The sequence below is a fragment of the Geotrypetes seraphini genome, chromosome 15 (genome assembly GCF_902459505.1).
Source record: "Geotrypetes seraphini chromosome 15, aGeoSer1.1, whole genome shotgun sequence".
Classification (NCBI taxonomy): domain Eukaryota; kingdom Metazoa; phylum Chordata; class Amphibia; order Gymnophiona; family Dermophiidae; genus Geotrypetes; species Geotrypetes seraphini.
In genome coordinates, this window is record NC_047098.1 from 14,725,622 (window position 1) to 14,748,395 (window position 22,774).

Sequence of the window (22,774 nt, forward strand, 5' to 3'; positions counted from 1 at the left end):
GAGTAAATGTTTGCTTGACCTAGGATTGGGGATGAAGTCGTGGTACACATTAGACAAAATAACTTTTTGATGTTGAAGTTATTGCTCTCAATTTCTGGAGTGTGGTGGGGGTTTTAGTCTCAGCAATATAGAATTTGTATTTGTTGATAGCCAATCTCCACATTGATTTGTGTTCTGGGAGACTGTTCTTTTGTCATTGACTTTCCAATCTTCTACAAAACTGTTTTCCCGCTTTTAGAGCATCCGTGAACCAAGGCGAAGACTTGTTTGATTTTTGGCTTTTGCGACATAATGGTGCAATAGAGTTGAAGGTTTGCTCCATTGTGTTGCTACAGTTGTCGAGTGAGGCTTTGAGGCTGGTTGAAGTGGTATCTAGCATTTTGGAGGCCTTTTTCCAGAATTCATTGGCATTAATCTTGCCTCTTGTTAGAGGTCTCCCAGTGGTGGTTTTGATAGTGTGCTTTTCCTTGTAGAGGTTGATGCTGAAAGATAATAAATGATCTTACCAAAGGACTGTTATCCAGTTACAATGGCGTACCAAGGGGAGGGCGGGGAGGGGCGATCTGCTCCGGGTGCACGGCTTGAGGGGGTGCACAGCCGGCCAGGTCCGGGTCCTCCTACCCTTCATTTCCCCCGGTCCACGCCGCTACAATCTTACCTCCCCGCTGCTGCTGCGACAAGAAGTCTTCTTTCCGACGTCAATTCTGACGTCGGAGAAGACGTTCCGGGCCAGCCAGTCAGTTCTTTCAAAATAGGTCTTATCTTATGCTGCCCAGAGGAAAACTATTCACTAGATTCCGTATTGACTATTTAGCATTTATATCTTCAGCTTCAAGATTCTAGCCCTCACGCCCAGGATGATAGGTTCTGCAGAGAGCCTCACCCTGGCTCTTATTGGCTCCATCGACTATGCTGGTGACAATGTATATAGTCTCCTTCGTGACTCTGTACAGCTCTGTGTACATCTGGCAGCACTCTAGAAATAATTGATAATAGTAGTAGTAGTTTTGGGGGGGTTATTTGGGACCTCCTCCCATTTGGTTTGAGGAAAGGTGCACGAGTCAAAATTGCCTTGCACTTCATTTGTCTGAAGACGAAAGCAGATCCTTAGTGCAGAGCGGTAAAATTAAAAGATCTATTTAACACGGTCTCAGCTTTGGAACGGCTATGCGTGAACCGTTTCTATCCAAGAGTGCCTTTCTTGCCATTGTTAACAGGGGACATAATGAAAGAAAAAGTAATGGCATGTGTCCAACGTGGGTGTGCAAAATCCATTACCTAGGTCAGAGGGGGGAAGTTCTTTTATTTTCTGAAACAAGTAGCAGGAAGAGAAAAATAACATTTCTACGGTATTCTTGACTAAAATCCCTCTATGCACAGGGTAGGAAATCCTAGGAGCTGACTGAATTATCTAAGGAGATCCAAGGGGCACATAGGTACATAGAAAGCACTTTGGCCTTCTTTAAATTTTTTAAACAAATGCAAAGACAACAATGGTTTATTGCAGATGCTAAAGGTCTATTGGAATTATGAAAGCTCCTGTTAATGAGAGCATTGTGAGCTTAGCTTTATTTCAACATATTCATATTTCCATGGGTATTTCAGGGACAGATGACTCAACAAGTACAGTGGGGATATGTATTTTCCAGGCTGTGAGCAGCGTGGGTGCTGGCAAGTGCAAAATAATACAGTGGAGCTACTGATTCCATGTATTAGCATATATGTAATAGAATACATTGGAGTCCGAAGTATAATAGCCTAGTTAAGTGTCATCGTATTCAGCAATGAGGTTAGCCTAAGATCAACGCGAGACAAATCCTCATCAACTTGGCAGTTTCTGTACAAGAAAACGGTTGTGCTGCTGAAACACCTGTAATTTGATTTCACTGCTGAAGGACATTCCTTCAAACATATCATATCGCATGCAGAGCAATGGGGTGCCAATGGACCACCGTTTCCCCAACTCTCCACCACCACCTGCCAAAAAAATCAGTATCCTTAGTTTCAATAAGTGACAGCGTGAGCGATACAGCCTTAATTATTTTTGGTCTTTTCTACCCTAATATGTTATAGGGATGAGCTGCTAGAAAATGTTTGTTTCACATCATCTCCTGTGCTTTTTTTTATTCATTTTTAACATAAGAATAGCCATACTGGGTCAAACCGATGGTCCGTCGTGCCCAATATCCTGTTTCCACAGTAGCAAATCCAGGTCACGAGTACCTGGCAGAAACCCAAAGAAAAGCAACATTCTGGAATCCCAAAGAGTGACAACATTTCATGCTATCACTCCCAGGGCAAGCAGTGGCTTCCCCTACGTCTATATCAATGAAAATAGTTCTGTGTGGTTTGTTGAGGGGAAAATTGACATAAGAACACAAGAATAACCATACTGGGTCAGACCAATGGTCCATCTAGCTTGGTATCTTGCTTCAAACAGTGGCCAATCCAAATTAGAAGTACCTAGCAAAAACCCAAATGGTAGCAACAATCCATGCTACCAATCCCAGGGCAAGCAGAGGCTTCTTCCATGTCTGTCTCAATAACAGACCATGGACTTTTCCTCCAGGAACCTATCCAAACCTTTTTTTTTTTAAATCCATCTACATTAACCGCTCTTATCACATCCTCTAGCAACGTGCTTCAGAGCTTAGCTATTCTGGGAGTGAACAAATATTTCATCCTATTGGTTTTAAAAGTTTTTTTCCCCTGAAACTTCATTGAGTGTCCCCCAGTCTTTGTAATTTTTGATGAAGTAAAAAATTTGATTCGCTTATACCCGTTCTACACCACTCAGGATTTTGTAGACTTCAATCCTATCTCCCCTCAGTCATCTCTTTTCCAAGTTTAAGAGCCCTAACCTCTTTAGTCTTTCCTCATACGAGAGGAGTTCCATCTGCTTTATCATCTTGGTTGCTCTTCTTTGAACCTGTTCTAATTCCCGCTATATATCTATATATATTTTTTTTTTTTGAGATATGCGATGGATTCCCTCGCAGGCTTTCTGCTTTTGATAAACCTGAAAATGTTGTTACGATGAGTTTTCTCAGCCATTTTGTTGTTTTGTCAGTTTCCGTTAATAGTGCATACTCTGGAAACAGAGCACACTCTGTGGACAAGGATGCACCATTTCAGAAAGAAAACATATTCTTTTCCTGAGAGGGTCTGCACACTTGTTTGTATATGCAAAATGGTTCACTCATGCATAATGGAAAGGTAAAGGGATTGGAATTTGTTATACTGCTTGGACAAGGTGTATTATAATCAGGTACTCAAAGTATTTTCCCTATATGTCCTGGTGGGCACACAGTCTATCTAATGTACCTGGGGCAATGGAGGATTAAGTGACTTGTCTGGGGTCACAAGGAGCAGCATGGGACTTGAACCCACAACCAGGGCAGGATTAACCAATAGGCCATGTAGGCACGTGCCTAGGGCCCAAAATGGTCAGGGGGGCCCGATGGAGGAGGGTATCAACATTGTTTTTTCCAAACGGCGATGGGCCCCTCCAGCGTCAATCGGCAACGCGGGCCCCACCCCCGATGGAAGGTAAGACGAGCAAGCAACGCGGGTAAGAAAGGCAACGGGAACTGTAATTGTGCAAGTGGTGCTGCTTGCCCAAAGCTTCCCTCAGACGCAGCTTCCTGTTTCCGCCTGGGCACATGGTGGGGTGAGGTGGGACAGGGGGGCCCAATGTACTTGTGTGCCAAGGGGCCCTCGCTGAATTAATACTGCCCTGCCCACAACCTCAGGTTGCTGAGGCTGTAGCTCCAACCATTACACCAAACTCCCAGGAAACACGGCGCCCTTTTTCCACACAGGGCCTGATTCTAGTGTAAATTGTGTTTTATTGATGCAACAATCAGCAAATACACAAAACACGACAAGAGTACGACAAGGTCGAGAACACCAAAAGTACAATACAATTTTTTCAAAAAACACCCGTCCCCACCTGTCCCCACTCCCAAGTGCCAACACACCACCCACCCACCCCGAAACCCCCCCAACCCTACCTAGTACCCCCAAACCAGGACCTGATTCTATAAAAGGCGCTATTTATTGAATCGTACCTAGCAGTGTTTGACTCAAGTTAGGTGCCAGTAGGCATCAGAAACTTAGGCGCCAGCATATTAGGCCAGGGTTTTCTTGGCCTAAAATACCAGTACCTAATTTATTCCACTCCCATACTCTGCCCCTAACCATGCCTATTTTGTGGGTAGGTGCCAGCAGGCACTTCAATATAGACGCCTACTGAAAATTAGGCACCTACTCAAAAATTAAATTTTTAAAAAATTATTTTTTTAATTTTATGTAATGGCGCTATTCAATTAACAGCACCAACCGAACCAATTAAAAATGTAGCCCCCCTTTTTATCAAGTTGTGCTAGAGGTTTTTAATGTGGGCCAGCGAGGTAAAGAATTCTATGAGCATTGGAGCATTTACTACATGGCTCGCACTAAAAACCTCTAGCACAGCTTGATAAAATGGACCCTAAGTTAGGTGCCTAATTTGACTAGGCGTGCTGATTTAGGTGCCTAATTGTAGGCATTTTGTAGAATCAGGTCCATAGTGCACACTCTTTCCAAAGAATGTGCACTATTATCGGAAAATGCCAAAAAAATGTGTTAGGTGCCATCAACTCATGTTCGAGTCCTAGCAACTTGATGAATTACAGATCTAAAAAGAAATAATTTTTGTGCTAGTCCAGTAATGTCCTCTAGCGTCATCCCCATGGTTGTTTTCAACGTGTCTAATCATCTGATTGCAGGTCACCCTCCTCGCCTGGTTCCTTCGATCTTCCCACACATGATGTCCTTCTCCAATGATGTTTCTCTTCTGATGGCGTGATCAAAATATGACAGTTGTAACTTCATCATTTGGGCTTCGAGTGACATAGCCGGTTTGATCTCTTCCAGAATCGATTTGTTGGTCCTTCTGGCAGTCTGCATGCATAAAATCCTTCTTCAGCACCAAAGCTCACATGAGTCAATCTTCTTTCTGTCTTGTTTCCGAAGTGACCACTGAGAAAATGATTGCATGGACAAGTCTGATTTTAGTTTGGAATGTTATTTCCTTGCCTTTGAATATTTTGTTGAGAGCCTTCATTGAAGAGTGACCAAGTGCTATTCTGTGAAGTATTTCTTCCCTGCTAGTTGCTTCTTTGTTTACAAAAGAGCCCAGGAGATTGAAATCCTTAGCAACTTCTATTCTATCTCCCTCAAGCTCAAAATCTTCATCATTTTCTGTGTTCATGATCTTTGTCTTGTTTATGTTCAATTCTAATCCCATATTATGACTTTCGGCTTTGACTTTTCTCAGTAGATAAAGCAAGTCTTCATTGTTGCTGGTGATGAACGTTGTATCCGCTCCGCAGTAGAGAGACAACTATGCATCCCCCGGGGAAGATCTCTCCAGATGGAAATGGCTTGTAAGTGCTCCTACAGCCACTTTATCCCTCAGCTTTGGAACCAGCTGCATGAACAGATAAGATCATAGAACTCACTGATGACATTCCGAAGAGCAGTAAAGGCCCTCTGCTTCAGCTAAGCAGATACCAGCAGAAAGACTCCTCTTTTTTCATTCCTCCTATGTACTCCGTGGTTTATGTCCAGTCATGTCCTTAATTTACTGTGAATGTCTTTTCTGTAACCCGTTCTGAGTTTCTGGGACAGAAATTGAAATAAATTAATTAATTAAATTGACAATTCCTATGTTGTTGCAAATGACTACCCATTTTTAGAGTGTGGCATCTTAAAGGGTGCATCTGTAAAGCACTTTGAAATACTGTTTGGATTAAAGGTACAATATAGGTTAGCTTTACTGTTCACTTCACTGTGGGCTAGTCTCCTTTGCTTTTCTCAGTTTCTGGCCAACGTGATTAAACATTTCCAAGATGGCTTCCTCTAAAGCCTGAAAGCATGAGAGAGATACTTAGCTCCTGTCAAAGTATTCACTAATAATCTGGGAAGATATTTATAGCTTAATTAAATAGCAGTGATTTCACACTCCATCTAAACCAACTCTGCACTGGTGAATTCTCTGTACACACAGCTATGATTTATGTGACGGAAGAGCAAAGATCTGTTATTGCGATCACAGGTCAGTGTATATGGGGAGATTTTTTAATAACAATATTGAAGTAAAACTCTATTATTCCCCATAGTAAGACTGCTTTTTTATTGTTTTCAGAAATTAAATAGTTTTCTATTATTTTTGATCACAGGTTTTTAACCTAAACCACTGTTGATAATTTGATTGTTCTTAGAGGCCAAAAGATACTTTGGCTTCTATTGCTGGTGCTGTATGACTATTTCCCTTTGAAAACAAGGTTATGAAGTGATTTTGTTCATTGTTCATTGTTTGTTTCCGAGAGAGGCAACTTATTGTAGGGGGTCCTTTTATTAAGGCGCGCTAACTGATTTAGCACGTGCTAAAGATATAGCATGCGCTAAATGCTAAGGCGCCCATAGAATACGAGGGTCATTTCATAAATAATGCACACTATTTTTTTTTTTTAATTTACATGAGTTTTTTTCAAGTATTTCTTTATAATCCTTCAATATAGTCTCTCTGCTTTGCAATGACTGAGTCCCAATGTCCAGGAAGCTTCATTATTTCATCCAAGGCACCATTTTTGTTCAGTTGCCGAATGGCTCGGGTATAGGCGGAAGAAAGCTCTTCCAGAGATGCAAAACAATGTCCACGCATAAGTTGTTTCAACTTTGGAAAAAGGTCAAAGTCTGGTGGTCTCATGTCTGGACTGTAGGGAGTATGAGGTAACACCTCCCAGCCGTATTCTCGTAGTTTTTCAATGACGACATTCCCTATGTGCGGGCGAGCGTTGTCGTGAAGAATGAGTGGCCCGGCCAAGAGCAACTGAGGTTGGGTTTTGTGCATTTTTCTGCAAATTTTTTGCAAAAAAAAATCACAATAATACACTGCTGTGACACTTCTTCCACATGGAACTTTGTCTGTGATGATGATAATGCCTTCATGATCATAAGCAAAAATCATCATTTGTTTGACTTTTGATTGAGCTCGTCAAAATTGTTTTGGCCATGGAGCTCTCTACTCGTCATTGAAAAACTACACAAATACGGCTGGGAGGTGTTACCTCATGCTCCCTACAGCCAAGACATAAGTCTACCAGACTTCGCCCTTTTCCCAAAGTTGAAACAATCTATGTGTTGACATTGTTTTGCATCTCTGGAAGAGCTTTCTTCTGACGGGATTGAGTCAACTATGGTGCTTCCAGACAAAAATAAGTAAAGCTTTTCAGTATGACCAGAGCTAACATCTTATGGTTTATGGTTTGTTATAATTTAAAATACCATCTTTCCTGAGGAGAAAACAAAGCACTGAACAATAGACAATAAATCTAAATCTGAGAGGAAAGAATGGCAATTGTCAAATGAAAGGAAATAAATTGAAGGAAAGGTAAGAAAAGCAATAGTAGCAGTAATATATTACTAGCAATATATCACTTGTAATATATTACTTTTAAAAGTATGAGTAACCACTGTTGAGTAAGTTATTTTCCAAAAGAAATATAAAACAGTCACTAGTTTCATTAGGAAATAGGAATATCCCAGCCCCCTCCTTTTACTAAGCCACCGTAGAGGTTTCTACCGCGGCCCAGAGCACTAAATGTTCTGACGCTGCTCCGACATTTATAGAATTCTATGAATGTTGGAGAAGCATCAAAGCATTTAGCGCTCCAGGCAGCGCAGCTTGGTAAAATAGGTCCAATGTTATAGTTAATAGTCTATTTAGGTTACTGTGGAAAATAATATATATATTCAAATATAAGTCGATCCAAATATAAGTCGAGACCCCATTTTTCCCCAAAAAAGGAGGAAAAATGGTTGACTCGAATATAAGTCAGGCAGCTTAATATTCAAGTGTCCTACCCTGTCAGGCTCTGCACCCAGCACCCTCCCTGCTAAGCTCTGCATCCAGCCCCCTTCCCTCCATCCCTCCCCTGTCAGGCTCTGCACCCAGCACCCTCCCTGCCAAGCTCTGCACCCATCCCCCTTCCCTCCATCCCTCCCCTGTCAGGCACTGCACCCAGCACCCTCCCTGCTAAGCTCTGCACCCAGACCCCTTACTTCCTTCCTTCCCCTGTCAGGCTCTGCACCCAGCACCCTTCCTTCCTTCCCCTGTCAGACTCTGCATTCTCCCTCCCAGGCTCTGTCCTCTTCCGCCCCCCCCCCCCCCCCGTACTATCTGCATACCTCTGCCGATCCCTGGTGGAGGTGCAGCAGGTCCTCTGCCGATCTCTGGTGGAGGTGCAGCGGGCAGGAGCAAGCTTTCTTAACTCCTGCCCCACTGCTAACTGGCTGCGCGGATCCACTTTGTTCATCTCAGCGGTACCTGCAGCAGCGCAATTTGGTGCTGCTTCTCGGCACTGAGCGGCTTCCTTACTGGCTCCTGCGAATTCTCGCAGGGCAGGAGTTCAGAAAGCTTGCTCCTGCCCGCTGCACCTCCACCAGAGATCGGCAGAGGACCCCCTGCACCTCCACCAGGGATCGGCAGAGGTATGCAGATAGGGCAGGGAGGAGGAAGGAAGGGGCACAGCCTTGCGGCGGCGGCCTTAAAAAATTCTGGGAGGAGGCATTGACCTGAATATAAACTGGGATCCCCATTTTTGGGCCAATTTTTTTTCCCACAAATTCTGGTTTATATTCAAGTATATACGGTACTTGTAAAAGTAAAATACTGTATTACTTAGAAAATTTGCCCAACTCTGGCAGTGATCTTATCATTCTTCATTTGCAAAAGTGAATATGTGCACGTATTAGGAACACGGAGGCCAAAATACTTATTTTGTTTTTATTATTTTTTTAATTTGATTGATTTGATTTTGCCATTTTTTCTCTGTTGGCTAATTTTTTTTAAACACACCTTTAAACAAAACATTGTACACTAGAATTGAATAACATGTGCTAAAGAAAACCCTATACCCTAGAACAGAAAATGTATAGAAAATGAGCATTCCTGGCAAGTATTTGTCACGTCTTTGAAGGTAATATATGCTTTATTTCTTTCAGAAACCACTTAGGCTCTTCTTCACAGTCCCCACTATCAATTAAACACACAATCAACCATTTCAATATAGGTTTAATTAACATTCGTTCCATTAAAAGTAAATATCATTTAATTAGAGATGAAATTATTCTATGATCCCTTGACATTTTATGTCTCACAGAAACATGGCTTTCCGATGGAGAAGAAGCCTATCTCTCCTATGCCTGTCCCCAGGGATTCTCATTCCTTTATCGTCATCGTAGCAATAAAAAAGGAGGGGGACTGGCAGTAATCTTTCGAGAGCATTTACTATCAACTACTGATAATCCCTCAAATAACTCCACTATAGAATCTTTACAATTTTCTCTGCTCACTAAACCAAAAACCAACATTCTTTTAATTTATTTGCCATCACCAATATCATCTGATAATATTACACAACTTCAATCTTTACTCTTTGATTTTGGTAGTTCTTGCTTAAATCCTCTAATTATGGGTGACTTCAATATCCATTTTGATGATCTAAATAACAACCATACTAAAACAATTCTTTCATATATTAAACAATTAGACTTAAGCCCTATAATAACCACTCCAACACATCAGGCCGGCCATACACTCGATATGGCTTTAATTTCAACAACTACAAGAAAAGATTTATCATTAAAAGAATGCATACCTGTTCCTTGGTCTGATCATTTTTTAATATCATTAACATATACTACATCCTTTAATTGGAATAAAAAAAATGAACAAACAATTAACTTCAGAAATTATAACAATCTTTCTTCAGACTTAATTCATTCTTCATTTAATTTAGATTTTTCAAAATCTAATTCTAGCACCCTGGATGATTTAACAAACCTTTGGAGCATAGCCATACAATCGCTTTTGGACAAAATTGCACCTTTACAAGTTAAAGTAATTCCCTCTCGAAAAATTCATAATCCATGGTTTACAGCTGAACTTTCCCTCATTAAAAAACAGGTTAGATCTTTAGAACGTAAATGGAGAAAAGATAAAACTCAATTTAATCTACAAAGATATAATGAACAATCAAAACTTTATAGAATAAAAATAAACGATGCAAAAAAGAAATTTTACTCAGATAAAATATTCAAAGCTAAAAATCCTTCAGTACTTTATACAATACTAAACTCATTAACAATTCCAAATTACAAACAACAACCTGACGCAGTAGTTTCTGTTCCCACCGCTCAAGAATTAACGGAACATTTTATCGAAAAAATTAACAAAATCAGTAAAATGTTTACAATAAAACAAGATTCAACAGATAGCTTTGAACAAATTGCTGCAGATTCATTAATTGCTAGATGCTCAAAATTCAAATTACCTAGTTTAAAAGAAATAGAATCCATTGTTAAAACTATTAATATCAAAAAATCTAAAGCCGATTTGATTCCACCATTCATTCTAAAACATTATTTTGATATCTTCGGACCCTTCATTCATACTTTAGTTACCAAAAGCCTGAGTCAAAACACGGTACCATTAACGTGGAAAAAATCCATTATTCGTCCTATAATAAAAGATAAAAATGCTAGTTTTGAAGACTTATCCAATTACAGACCAATAGCCAATATCCCTTTCCTAGCAAAACTAACAGAAAAAATAGTCTATAATCAAATCTCAGATTTTGTCGAAAAAACCAATGCGCTGCATCCTAATCAGACGGGATTTAGACATCACCATAGCACAGAACTTTCACTGATTGGTATGACTACTTCCATTCAATACTTTCTAGATCATCACCAATCAACCCTATTAATTTCTATTGATCTTTCTGCAGCTTTCGACACGATCGATCATCAGCTTCTCCTTGGCAGACTTCACTCTATCGGCATTTCTGACCAATTTCTTTCCTGGTTTACATCTTATTTATCAGATCGTACTTCTGCTGTTTTCTTTAAAGACTCAACCTCAAACTTTTCTTTAACTACTCACGGTGTTCCTCAAGGATCCATTCTTTCTCCTTTATTATTCAATATCTTTCTTGCTCCGTTAATTACTTTGTGTCAATCCGTGGGTTTTCAAGTTTATGCATATGCAGATGATATCCAGCTTCTGCATTCAATTGATACCAATAAAATGTCTGATATCCAAGAGATCAACGAAAAACTTGACCTAGTTTATCACTGGTTAAATGCAAACAAATTGGCTCTCAATATCAAAAAATCCAATATTATGTTATTCCCATGGAAAGAAAGTTCCACTCTCATTGCTCCTATTACTATAAAAAATATCCCATTGCAATTAGTAAACAATATAAAAATTTTAGGGGTTACTTTTGACACCAAACTTAATTTTCATGATCACATCAGTACTATTATTAAAACTACCTTTTACAGACTACGTAAGATTCGAGCAATTTCAAAATTTCTATGCCCCAAATCTTTAAATATTCTTATTCACTCGTTGGTAATCACGAAATTGGACTACTGCAATGCACTCTTTAAAGGGATAGCATTAAATGAGATCAAACGTCTCCAAATTATTCAAAACGTCTCTATTAAACTTATAACTAACTCTAGAAAGTTTGATCATGTTACTCCTCTTTTAATAAAAGCACATTGGCTCCCAGTTACTCATCGAATAACTTATAAACTCTGTCTACTCACCTTCAAGGCTTTACTCAATAAAACTCCAGCTTTTATCTATAAATTATTAATCCCATACAATCCGACTAGAACATTAAGGTCCAATGAGCAAAATTTACTAACCATTCCTTCACTCAAGATCATTAATACAAGACGGCAATTCATTTTTTCAGTAACTGCGCCACAGATTTGGAACATCCTCCCAATCTATCTACGAAATGAGCATGATCTGGGAAAATTTAAAAGTAATTTAAAAACATTTCTTTTTAAAGATGCATTTGGCATTTGATTTATTAATTTTTAAACTGTTGTTTTAAATCTTAAATTTTACTGTTACATACCTTCCCAATGTTTTTTTCCTTTGTCTGTTCTACTTTTCTATCATGAATTGTATTTCACTTCCCCTTTTTACCTTTTGTTACGAATATGTTGAACTATTTCTAATATTATGTTATTATTCAAGTTTGATTTGTATTATATGTTTAATCTTTTTTAAGGTTTGTATTGTATTGTTTCCCTCTGAATGTATTTTAAATTGTACATCGCTTTGAATTATGATTAAGCGATTAATCAAAAAATCATTAAACTTGAAACTTGAGAATGCATTGTGCATTCATGCGATAGCGGTTGGTTGATCATTTGAACCATATGCAATCAGTTCATTCATCTTCTTGCTTCCTAAGATGGTTTTGACATATTAAGTATTCAGAATGTGCAACCCAAAAGAACGATAGGTTCAGAACAAATGCTAGGAAGTTCTTCTTCACTCGGAGGGTGGTGGACACCTGGAATGCGCTTCTAGAGGAGGTGGTAGAGCAGAGTACGACTTTGGGTTTCAAAAAGGGACTGGACGAGTTCCTGAAGGGAAAGGGGATCCAGGGGTACAATTAGAGGGTTACTCTACAAAATGATCACGGTTCATAGACAACGGCGCGAAAGACAAAGGCGCGCCTAGACAATTGAACGCAGTGCAGAGGCACGCGCCGCTCAAATTTACTGTTTTTAGGGCTCTGACGGGGGGTTTTGTTGGGGAACCCCCCCCCCACTTTACTTAATAGACATCGCGCCGGCGTTATGGGGGGTTTGGGGGGGTTGTAATCCTCCACATTTTACTGTAAACTTAACTTTTTCCCTAAAAACAGGAAAAAAGTTAAGTTTTCAGTAAAATGTGGGGGGTTAGAACCCCCCCACACCCCCCACAACGCCCCCACAATGTGGCGCGATGTCTATTAAGTAAAGTGGGGGGGTTCCCCCCCACGCCCCTGTCAGAGCCCTAAAAACAGTAATTTTGAGCGGCGAATGCCTCCGCGCTGCGCTCAATTGTTTGGCCGCGCATTTGTCCTGGCGCGCTTTTGAGCTGACACCATAGATCACTACAGGTCATTGACCTGGGGAGACCGCCGCGGGAGCGGACTGCTGGGCATGATGGACCTATGGTCCGACTCGGCAGAGGCAATGCTTATGTGCTTAAGTGGTTTAATGGTCTTCCGTCCCAAAAACGGGGGGGGGGTGTAAATGGGCTCTTTCGAACTTCACAGAGCACACGCTCATCTGCTGTCTTAACACAGTGTTCTTCAACCACCGGTCCATGGACCAGTGCCGGTCCACAGAAATTTCCTGCCGGTCCAGAGGGCCAGCACAACAGTGTTCTTCAACCGCTGGTTCACGGTGCGATCGATGCGGCGTTATCTTCGAGCCAGCTCCCTCTTCCTAACTGATTCAGTTCACAAAGCCACGGGCAGCGGCTCCTACGGGCGTCCTGCGCCTGAACCGGAAGCCTTCTCTCTGACGTTGCAACGTCAGAGGGAAGGCTTCCCGATGAGGCACGGGACGTGCAAGGTGCAATTAGTACTATTATGGGGGTGGAATCTTGGGTGGAGATTGGGTAGAGATAGGCGGGGTCTGGCCCACGACTTAGCCCTGAGTTCTTCAACCGCCGGTCCACAGACCGATGCCGGTCCACAGAATAATTCTTTTATTTCTGCCAGTCCATAGGTGTAAAAAGGTTGAAAAACACTGTCTTAACAGACAATTCCCTTCAGAGAGGTACAACCATATGTGCAGTAGATTTTAAACCACAAACATCAATGAATCAGTTCACAGACTATATACTTTTTTTAAAAAATCATAAGTGTAGCTTATTTTGATTACAAAGCTAAAAGTTTTAATTTCTTACTGAGTAAACACAAAAATGACAGCCAGAGACAGAGTACTTTTTTTTTTCTTTTTTTACTGAAGATTACTCATGAATCGTAATTCTGCCTTTGGTCCCATCTGTGAATGGTGCACATGACTTTGTGTTTTTCTGCATCAGCATAGTGGGGGGGGGAGGGGAGGGGGAAGCATCAGGAACTGACAAATGCATTTGACAACTTCTTTTCAGACTTTACCTATTATCAAAACCAGATTCAAAATGACTTTGAAAAATAAGGATATGTAAATAAAATGTCTAACAATACTGTACTACTATTTATTATTTCTACAGCGCTGAAAAGGTGTACGCAGCGCTGTACATTTTAACATACAATAGAGCAGTGGTCTCAAATTCGCAGCCTGGGGGCCACATGCGGCCCGCCAGGTACTATTTTGGGGCCCTCGGTATGTTTATCATAATCACAAAAGTAAAATAAAACAGTTTCTTGATCATATGTCTCTTTAGCTATAAATGACAATATTATTATTAAGCCTTAGCCAAAAGGAAAGATTTATAAACTATAAAGAGTTTTACCTCATGCAAAATTGTCATTTCTTTAATAAGATATTAACTATTTTTTCTGAGGCCCTCCAAGTACCTCCAAATCCCAAATGTGGCCCTGCAAAGGGTTTGACTTTGAAACTTTGAGATTGTGATGTCATAATGAGCCAGCCTCATCAGTGATGTCACAATGGCTTGATTGTCCTGTTCTCCCCTTTGCCCTCCAACTCAGTCAGCAGATTAACTGTTCCCCTTAACTCAGTGGTCTCAAACTCACGGCCCATCAGGTACTATTTTGAGGCCCTTGGTAAGTTTATCATAATCACAAAAGCAAAATAAAACAGTTTCTTCATCATCTGTCTCTTTAGCTATAAATGACAATATTATTATTAAGACTTAGCCAAAAGGAAAGATTTATAAACTATAAAGAGTTTTACCTCATGCAAAACTGTAATTTCTTTAATAACACATAAACTATTTTTTTTAGGCCTTCCAAGTACCTACAAATCCAAAATGTGGCCTTGCAAAGGGTTTCAGTTTGAGACCACTGGTCTAGAGAAAGGCTACTAAAATGGTGTGTGGTCTTTATCATAAGGCGTATGGGGACAGACTTAAAGATCTCAGTCTGAAAACTGTGGAAGAAAGGCCGGAGAGGGGTAGATATGATAGAGACGTTTAAATACCTACGTAATGTATATACACATGAGTCAAGTCTCTTTCATTTGAAAGGAAACTGCAATGAGAGGGCCTAGAAGTAATCTAAGGAAATACTTTTTTACAGCAAGGGTGGTAGATGAGTGGAACAGTCTCCTGGGTACAAGCCATGAGGTGGGTGTTCCTGACTTTGAAGTCATGGTCCGGGAACTTCCCTGCTCACGGCCCAGCCCCAAGGCTCTGGGTAATCCCCGTGACCCAGCATATTCTCAGCCTTCTCTCCTATCCGGTCCGATGGCCCTTCACCTTCCGTGAAGCTGAAGAAAACTGCCGGCATCAGCGGCTCCCCTTCTTGCTTTCCGTCTGCCTCTGCCGCGATCCACCCGGGCGGAAACTGGAAGGTGCGTCATTGGCAGACGCGGAAAGCAAGAAGGCGACGTAGCTGAATCACTGCCGAGGCTGGCTGTTTTTTCAGCTTCATGGAAGTTAAACGGCCAACGTAACGGACAGGAAAGAAGGCTGGGAACATGCTGGGCCATTGGGACTACCCAGAGCCTTTGGGCCGGGCCGTGAGCAGGGAAGTTCCCGGACCATGACTCCAAGGCCAGGAACACCCCCCCCCCATGACTTACACCCATGGCGGACCGCCCCCCATCCTTGGTACGCCACCGCTCTCATCTGATAGGAGCTTATAACACTTAAATAGATGTATAACAGATGGAAAAAGAGAAAAAAAGCTGGCAACGAAGTGTTTGAATTCTACTAATACGGGCTGTACACCACCAACTTTTAATTTAAACATATTTCAGTTGCTTGGACAGTGAGTTGAATGAACTACAGATATGGTATATCAGTCAAACATATCTTTATTCATCATGATTAAAGTAAATACTGTTCTTTAAGAAGTCTAATAGGCAAGGGCCAGTATAATCACTGATCACACAATAGTATTTTAATGGTAATTGCAAGCTATATCTGGATAAGCAATCATTCAGAGTATATATAGATAGGTGCTGCTTAAACATTTGAACAGAATGGCAGTTTAACAGATGCCTGTAGCAAAGGCTACCATAAATTATGCCAACAGCACCAGTAAAATGAGCTGTAATTTCCATTTACATGATTTGATTTCTGTGGTTAATTCAATTTGAAGAGACTATCTAATGTACACACAGATCTCCCTAAAGATTGTTTCGGTATTTTCCTAAAGCAAGTGGTCCTGACATTACAACAAATCTCAAGTGTCTACAGTTTATGGTCCCCTTTTACAAAGGTGTGATAGCAAGTCCCCAGCATGGCAAATGTGACGCAGCCCATAGCGATTGAATAGGCTGCATATCAAAACATTTGCAACGCAAAGAAAGGGATCTAAATACACACACACAAAAAGTCAATAACACCTACAAAGAAGTGTACACGCCTACAGAACCGGGACCAATGATTCTTTATTCAATGAAAGACCCGACACTGCCAGTGTTTCGGGCCTTGGCCTGCCTCAGGGGTCTTTTTAATTGTCTGTCATATGATTTCTTTATGAAAAATGATTGTCCCAATATCGAATTAGACGGTTTTCCACAGCCGGCATTCAACGAAAGCTTTTCTCTAAGAAAAGCTTTCGCTGAATGCTGGCCGTGGAAAACGGTCTAATTTGATATTGGGACAATCATTTTTCATAAGGCCTGAGGCAGGCTAAGGGCCGGAACACTGGCAGTGTCAGGTCTATCACTGAATAAAGAAATATTGGTTCTGGTTCTGTGGGCGTGTAGACTTCTTTGTGGATGTTGCCGCATATAACATTTGCCACACAGGACTCACTACCGTGGCTTTGTAAAAGGGGCCTAACCTATTCTTTGATAACACAGAACAAAAGAATCTGAGGAAACAAGATCTTTCACTGATCATTGTTGATACAGGGATATATGCGAGACAAAAATTAGTCTATTGGGGGGGGTTAATTTTTCAGAAGTTTTCCCAATGTTCAGATTTTATTTTTGCTTCATTTCATATAAAGGCAAACTCCATTAAATTTGAATAAACGATAAATGGTAAATGATTAGAATAGCGGCATAATGCAAATGCCAATATTCTGGTTCCATGCAATTTAATAACGTAGGGTCTACATGAAATGATGTGTACCTGTACTTTGATAATGGGTGTACCATGGAGTGTGGATGGGGTACACAGTTATGCGCATAATTTTAAAATACTGTAATTTACGGGGTCAATATTTAAGCTATTAGGCTGAAAAATGCTTTAGCTCACCATCAATGGCATTATTCCTTGATTCTCAAAGCCGGGATCTGTGAGGCTTCAGCTTTGAATATCTGGTTATTTTCAAGCCAGCTAACAGACAGCTGCTTAAGTCGCTATCTAGCACTTTAAGTGGCTATGCGTTCCATCCTATATAATAAAACCCTAGCCGCGCATGCGCACTCAGACCTGAATGATCTGTAATCCCTGATCTGTAGGTCCGTGGCCAGAGTGCGTATGCGGCGGCTAGACAAAGCGGGAGAAACAGACTCAGGATGGGAGGATGCGCCGCAGCAAAGTGCTGCACAGGTACTGGAGGGGGAGAGACATATCGCTTCTGCACATACCGGTACAAACCTCCCTCCAGCGTTGGCAGTCGCAGCACGTTAAACAGGCAACTTCGCGACTTTCTCCTGCAGTTGAGTCCCTCTGCCGCGTCACTAATGATGTCATCATTGACGCGACAGAGATACTCAACGGCAGAAGAAAGCCGTGAACCAGCCTGTTTAGTGTGTTGCGGCTGCCTACGCTGGAGGAAGGTTTATTATTAAAGTCATCTCGCCGGAAGGGTCGCAGAGTCAGCGGGGGTTGGGCTGGGAGGGGAGAGAAGCGTCTGCCTCGGGTGCTTCAGGCAGCAGCAGCGTTTACAATTCGCTGCTGTTGCGGCTTCAGGCCTTCCTCTCTGGCCGGTCCTGCCTACTTCCTGTTTTCATGAGCACGGGACCCGCCAGAGAGGAATACCTGAAGCCAGCAACAGCAATGAATTGTGAATGCTGCTGTTGCCCGATGAAGTAGTTGAAGGAGGAAAGTGAGCAGAGGGGGAGAGAATGGCTTGGAGGGAAGAACAGATGGCAGGGCATGGAGGGAAGGAGGAAGGTATGCCAGACCAAGAGAAAAGGAAAGAGGAAATGGAGAGAGGCCATATGGCACAGAGAGAGAGGGGGCGCACACTGGATGGAAAGAGAAGAGAGGGCAGTGAATGGAAGAGGCAACATAGAGGGTGAACAGTATTCTAGCACACGTTAATGCAACGGGCTTAATGACTAGTATAAAAATAATGCGGTCCATTCATGTGTTAAACCTGGGCATTTAGAGCCGGATTCTTCAACTAGCATTGCTATTAGGGTTACCAGACATGTTCTCTTTTTAGAGGACATGTCCGGGCATCCGGAAGGCTTTTCATGGGTACGGGGACAAGGCTTTTCACTGCCCCGTGGAGTGGTGAATGGTCTTGTCCCCCCCATAAGGGATCTGCCGTGAGTCGCCTCCCTTCCCACCCCTCACAGCTAGCAGCCCCCCTCACAATCACAAATCCAGCAGCTCCTCTCCCTTGCACCCTCACTCCCGATTGCAAAAAAACCCCTTTTTGCGACTCCCCTGGGTCGGCCCCCTTTGCTCCTCCCGGGGTGAACCTACCAGCTTCTTAGAAACTTTCTGCATGCAGGGCTGCTCCGGAACCTTCTTCCCGCCATTCCAGGCGTCCACCACTCGCTGCGTAAAACAGAACTTCCTGACATTCGTCCTGGACCTGCCCCCCCGCAGCTTCAGTCTATGTCCTCTTGTCCGTGTCACACTGGACATTGTAAATAACTGCTTTCCCTGCTCCATTTTGTCAAATCCGGGGTGAGCCTACCAGCTTCTTAGAAGCTTCCTGCATGCAGGGCTGCTCCGGAACCTTCTTCCCGCCGAGTCTCTCCTTCCAATGTAACTTCCGGTTTCCGAGTTCGTGGGGACGAGACGGGGACAATGGCTGAGCTCGCAGTGACAGGGCAGACACGGGGCCAAATTTTTTTTCCCCGTGTCATTCCACCAACAGGAATTGCGATTGGAGGTGTTCAGTGTGGCCGAGAGGGAATGTTGATCTCATACATTTGTTTCTTGGACAACCATCACTCTTATCCTTTGATTACAAACTAGATTATTCACTTTAAAATTCACTTTTATGTGGCTCCAGAGATCTATAACAGTATTAATAACACTTCTAGCAAATTTACTGCTTCTTAAATGTGTCTGACAGTAACAGACAGCAGTAGATACTGCAGCCCTGTGTGTACCCACAAATCAGAAAAAAAAAGATACATGGGCCACAGATAACTCTTCCGTCTTACTGTTAACTGAAAACTGTTTTATGTGTTTCCATTCCACTTTCTGGAAAACACAAAAGGCGCTGAGCTATTGCTGATAACGACTGCATGGCTCCTGGCCTGCTCATCTCTTTCTGAAAGATTATTCTTTCCCACTTGACAGATAGTAATCAAACGGACATAATATACGGCAAAACAGCGATCGATATCAGTTATGTTAGTGAAGATCTGTTAGAGTTTTACTATCCAGGTCTTGGCAAATAGGAAAGAAGACATGAACTCCCGTGGGGCTAATGAAAGAAATGTAAAATATTATTTACAGCCCCACTAAAACTGAAGCTTCTGAGGATTAATGGTTATTTGCCGAGTTTCCATTATTCCTAAACAACTTTCTGCTAACTGTTGCGCATTTTCAAACTGCACTAACTGATTAGTTTCAAGTTTATTAAAATTTTGATTGAACGCCTATCGTAGATTCTAAGCGTTGCACATGAAAATGGGGGTGTAATTATAATCTAAACAAACTTTATTTAAAAGCATACGACGTGGACAATGACAGACTCGTTAATACACAAGGAATAGGGCAGAACTACAACAGAAACAGAAAAGTAAACATGAAGAGGGGGGAAAAATGAGAGGGATAGGGAGGAAAGGTTAATGAATCAGATCAAAGCATGGGCAATGTTTCAGGAATGAGGTCGATTTCGGGATCAAAGCGAGAAGACATAAGAACATAAGAACTGCCATCTCCGGATCAGATCCTGGGTCCATCAACTCCGGTGATCCGCACACGCGGAGGCCCCGCCAGGTGTACCCTGGCATAGTTTTAGTGCCCATATCACTGTATGCTTCTCAAGGGAGATGCACATCTAATTTACCCTTACCCGTATCACTCTATGCCACTCTTAAGGAGATGTGCATCTAGTTTACCCTTAAATCCTAGAACGGTGGATTCTGCAATTACTTCCTCTGGGAGAGCATTCCAGGTGTCCACCACTCGCTGCGTGAAACAGAACTTCCTGATATTCGTCCTGGACCTGTCCCCCCTCAGCTTCAGTCTATGTCCTCTTGTCCGTGTCACATTGGACATTATAAATAACTGCTTTCCCTGCTCCATTTTGTCGAATCCTTTCAGTATTTTGAAAGTCTCGATCAGATCCCCTCGCAGTCTCCTCTTCTCAAGGGAGAACAACCCCAGTCTCCTAAGTTGTTCCTCGTAGTCCAGGTTCTCCATACCTTTCACTAGCTTCGTTGCTTGTCTCTGTTTCAAGTTTCAAGTTTATTCATGTTTTTGATTAAACGCTTATCCAAAGGTACAAAGCGTTGTACAAAGAGTAAAAAAAATAAAATAAAATAAAAAGAACATTAACATTTTAAGAAATTAAACGTACATGATTCATTATGAGATATACTTGGGCAACTGCTTTGTAAGGTCACAAGAAACAATTGGAAAAAGGGGGAGAACTACAATTTTAAAGAAAAAGTACATAGAAGGAAATACATAGGGGAGGTGGGAAAAGAAAGATTGCTGGCAAAGATATATGTCAAATTTGGAAAACTGCTAAAATTATCAATTTTAGAAATTGCTAAAATTGATAAGTAATATGTTTTTAGCTAAAAGTATTGTATTTTCAGTTAAAGGCATCTTTAAAAAGAAAGCTCTTTAAACTGTTTTTAAATTTCTGCAAATTTCGTTCCATTTTTAAATATAGGGGAAGAGAGTTCCAAGTCACTGGAGCGGTTACAGAAAAAATAAGAGCACGGCGAGTTCCGATTATTTTCAGGGAAGGGACGTTAAGGGTAAACTGAGAAGTAGATCTGAGAACTCTCGAGGGGTCATATGGAATCAAAAGTCTATCTATAAATGCTTGGGCGTTGGTTTGTATAGTCTTGAAAACTAGAAGAGCAATTTTATATGTTATCCTATGTATAACAGGTAACCAATGAGCTTTTTGTAGTAATGGGGTGACGTGGTCAAATTTCTTTGAGCCTGAAATTATCTTAATTGCTGTGTTTTGAATAAGTTGGAGACATTTTATATCTTTTTTAAATATGCCCCCTTTAATAAAGAATTGCAATGATCCAATTTAGAGATTACTAGAGAATGGACTAATACATTAAGGGAATTATTGTCGAGAAGGGGAACTAATGATCGTATCATCCTCAACTTATAGAAACAATTTTTGACCAACGCACTGATGTGTGAGCGAAACGTAAGTTTGTTGACTATAAGCAGTTTTATATCCTTCTTTAGGTATGGAGACCAATGCTGGACGCAGTATTCCAGGTGCGGTCTGACCATGGCTCTGTAGAGCGGTATTATAACTTTCTCTGATCTGCTCGTAATTCCCTTCTTTATCATGCCTAGCATTCTATTTGCTTTCTCGCTGCTGCCGCACATTGCGCCGACGGTTTCCGGGTCCTTTCCCTGTTCGGTCTTTCCCAGAGTTACACCTGACATGGGGCTCCTTTTACTGAGGTGCGCTAGCGTTTTTAGCGCACGCAGGAAATTACCGCGTGCTACGCTTCTAGAACTAATGCCAGCTCAATGCTGGCGTTAAGGTCTAGCGCGCGCTATTCCGTGCGTTAAAGTAAAAGGAGCCCATGGTATTATTGCTCGAATGCGTCTTTGAAGAGAGGTTTTTAATGCCCCTTTGAATTTGTTCAATTTTTTTTTTTTTCTTCCCTAAGGAACTCCTGCTCTCCCGCCCCTGTCATACCCCTTCAAAAAAAATTTAAACTAAAATAACAAACTTTTGTTTATAATGACGGGGGTTGCCATGCAGCTTATTTTAAAGAATTGGAAAGATTGGGATAGATCAAATTATCCATTCTGGTGGGAATCCCTATGTTATGTCTTTAAAATGGAAAAGTTTATGGCCACTCAGAAGGGATATTATAAAAAATGTATGGAAGTTTGGGAACCATTAACTAAGGGCTCCTTTTATCAAGGTGCGCTAGCGGGGTAATCGCGTCGGATATTTAATCATGTGCTATCCCCCACGGCAAGCCACAAAAACTTAGGCCTCGTCAATGGAGGCGTTAGCGACTAGTGCGGTATTCTACGCGTTAAAACCCTACCGCGCCTAATTATGTGGACTTGTATATCAATATTTTAATTTGAAGTATTTTCTTTATGTTCTTTATATTACTTGAATTTGTTATGTTGTAACAATTAATAAATTTATAAATTAAAAAAAAAAAAAAATAGTTCAAATTAACAGATGTAGTTTAATTGTTCAATATTCTCAAAGAAACCCAGGAGAGCCTGATAAATTTTCTGTTCTTATCCCACGTTCATACTAAGAAGATTGGTCCATTGTGAACAAGAGATCTACTGGGACTAATTCAATCCATAGCAGAGTGTTTTTAATGAGGGACCATTTTCAAAATACTCTCGAAACCTATTTGGTTTGGTTTAGACTGTCTATCCAACTGGCTGTTC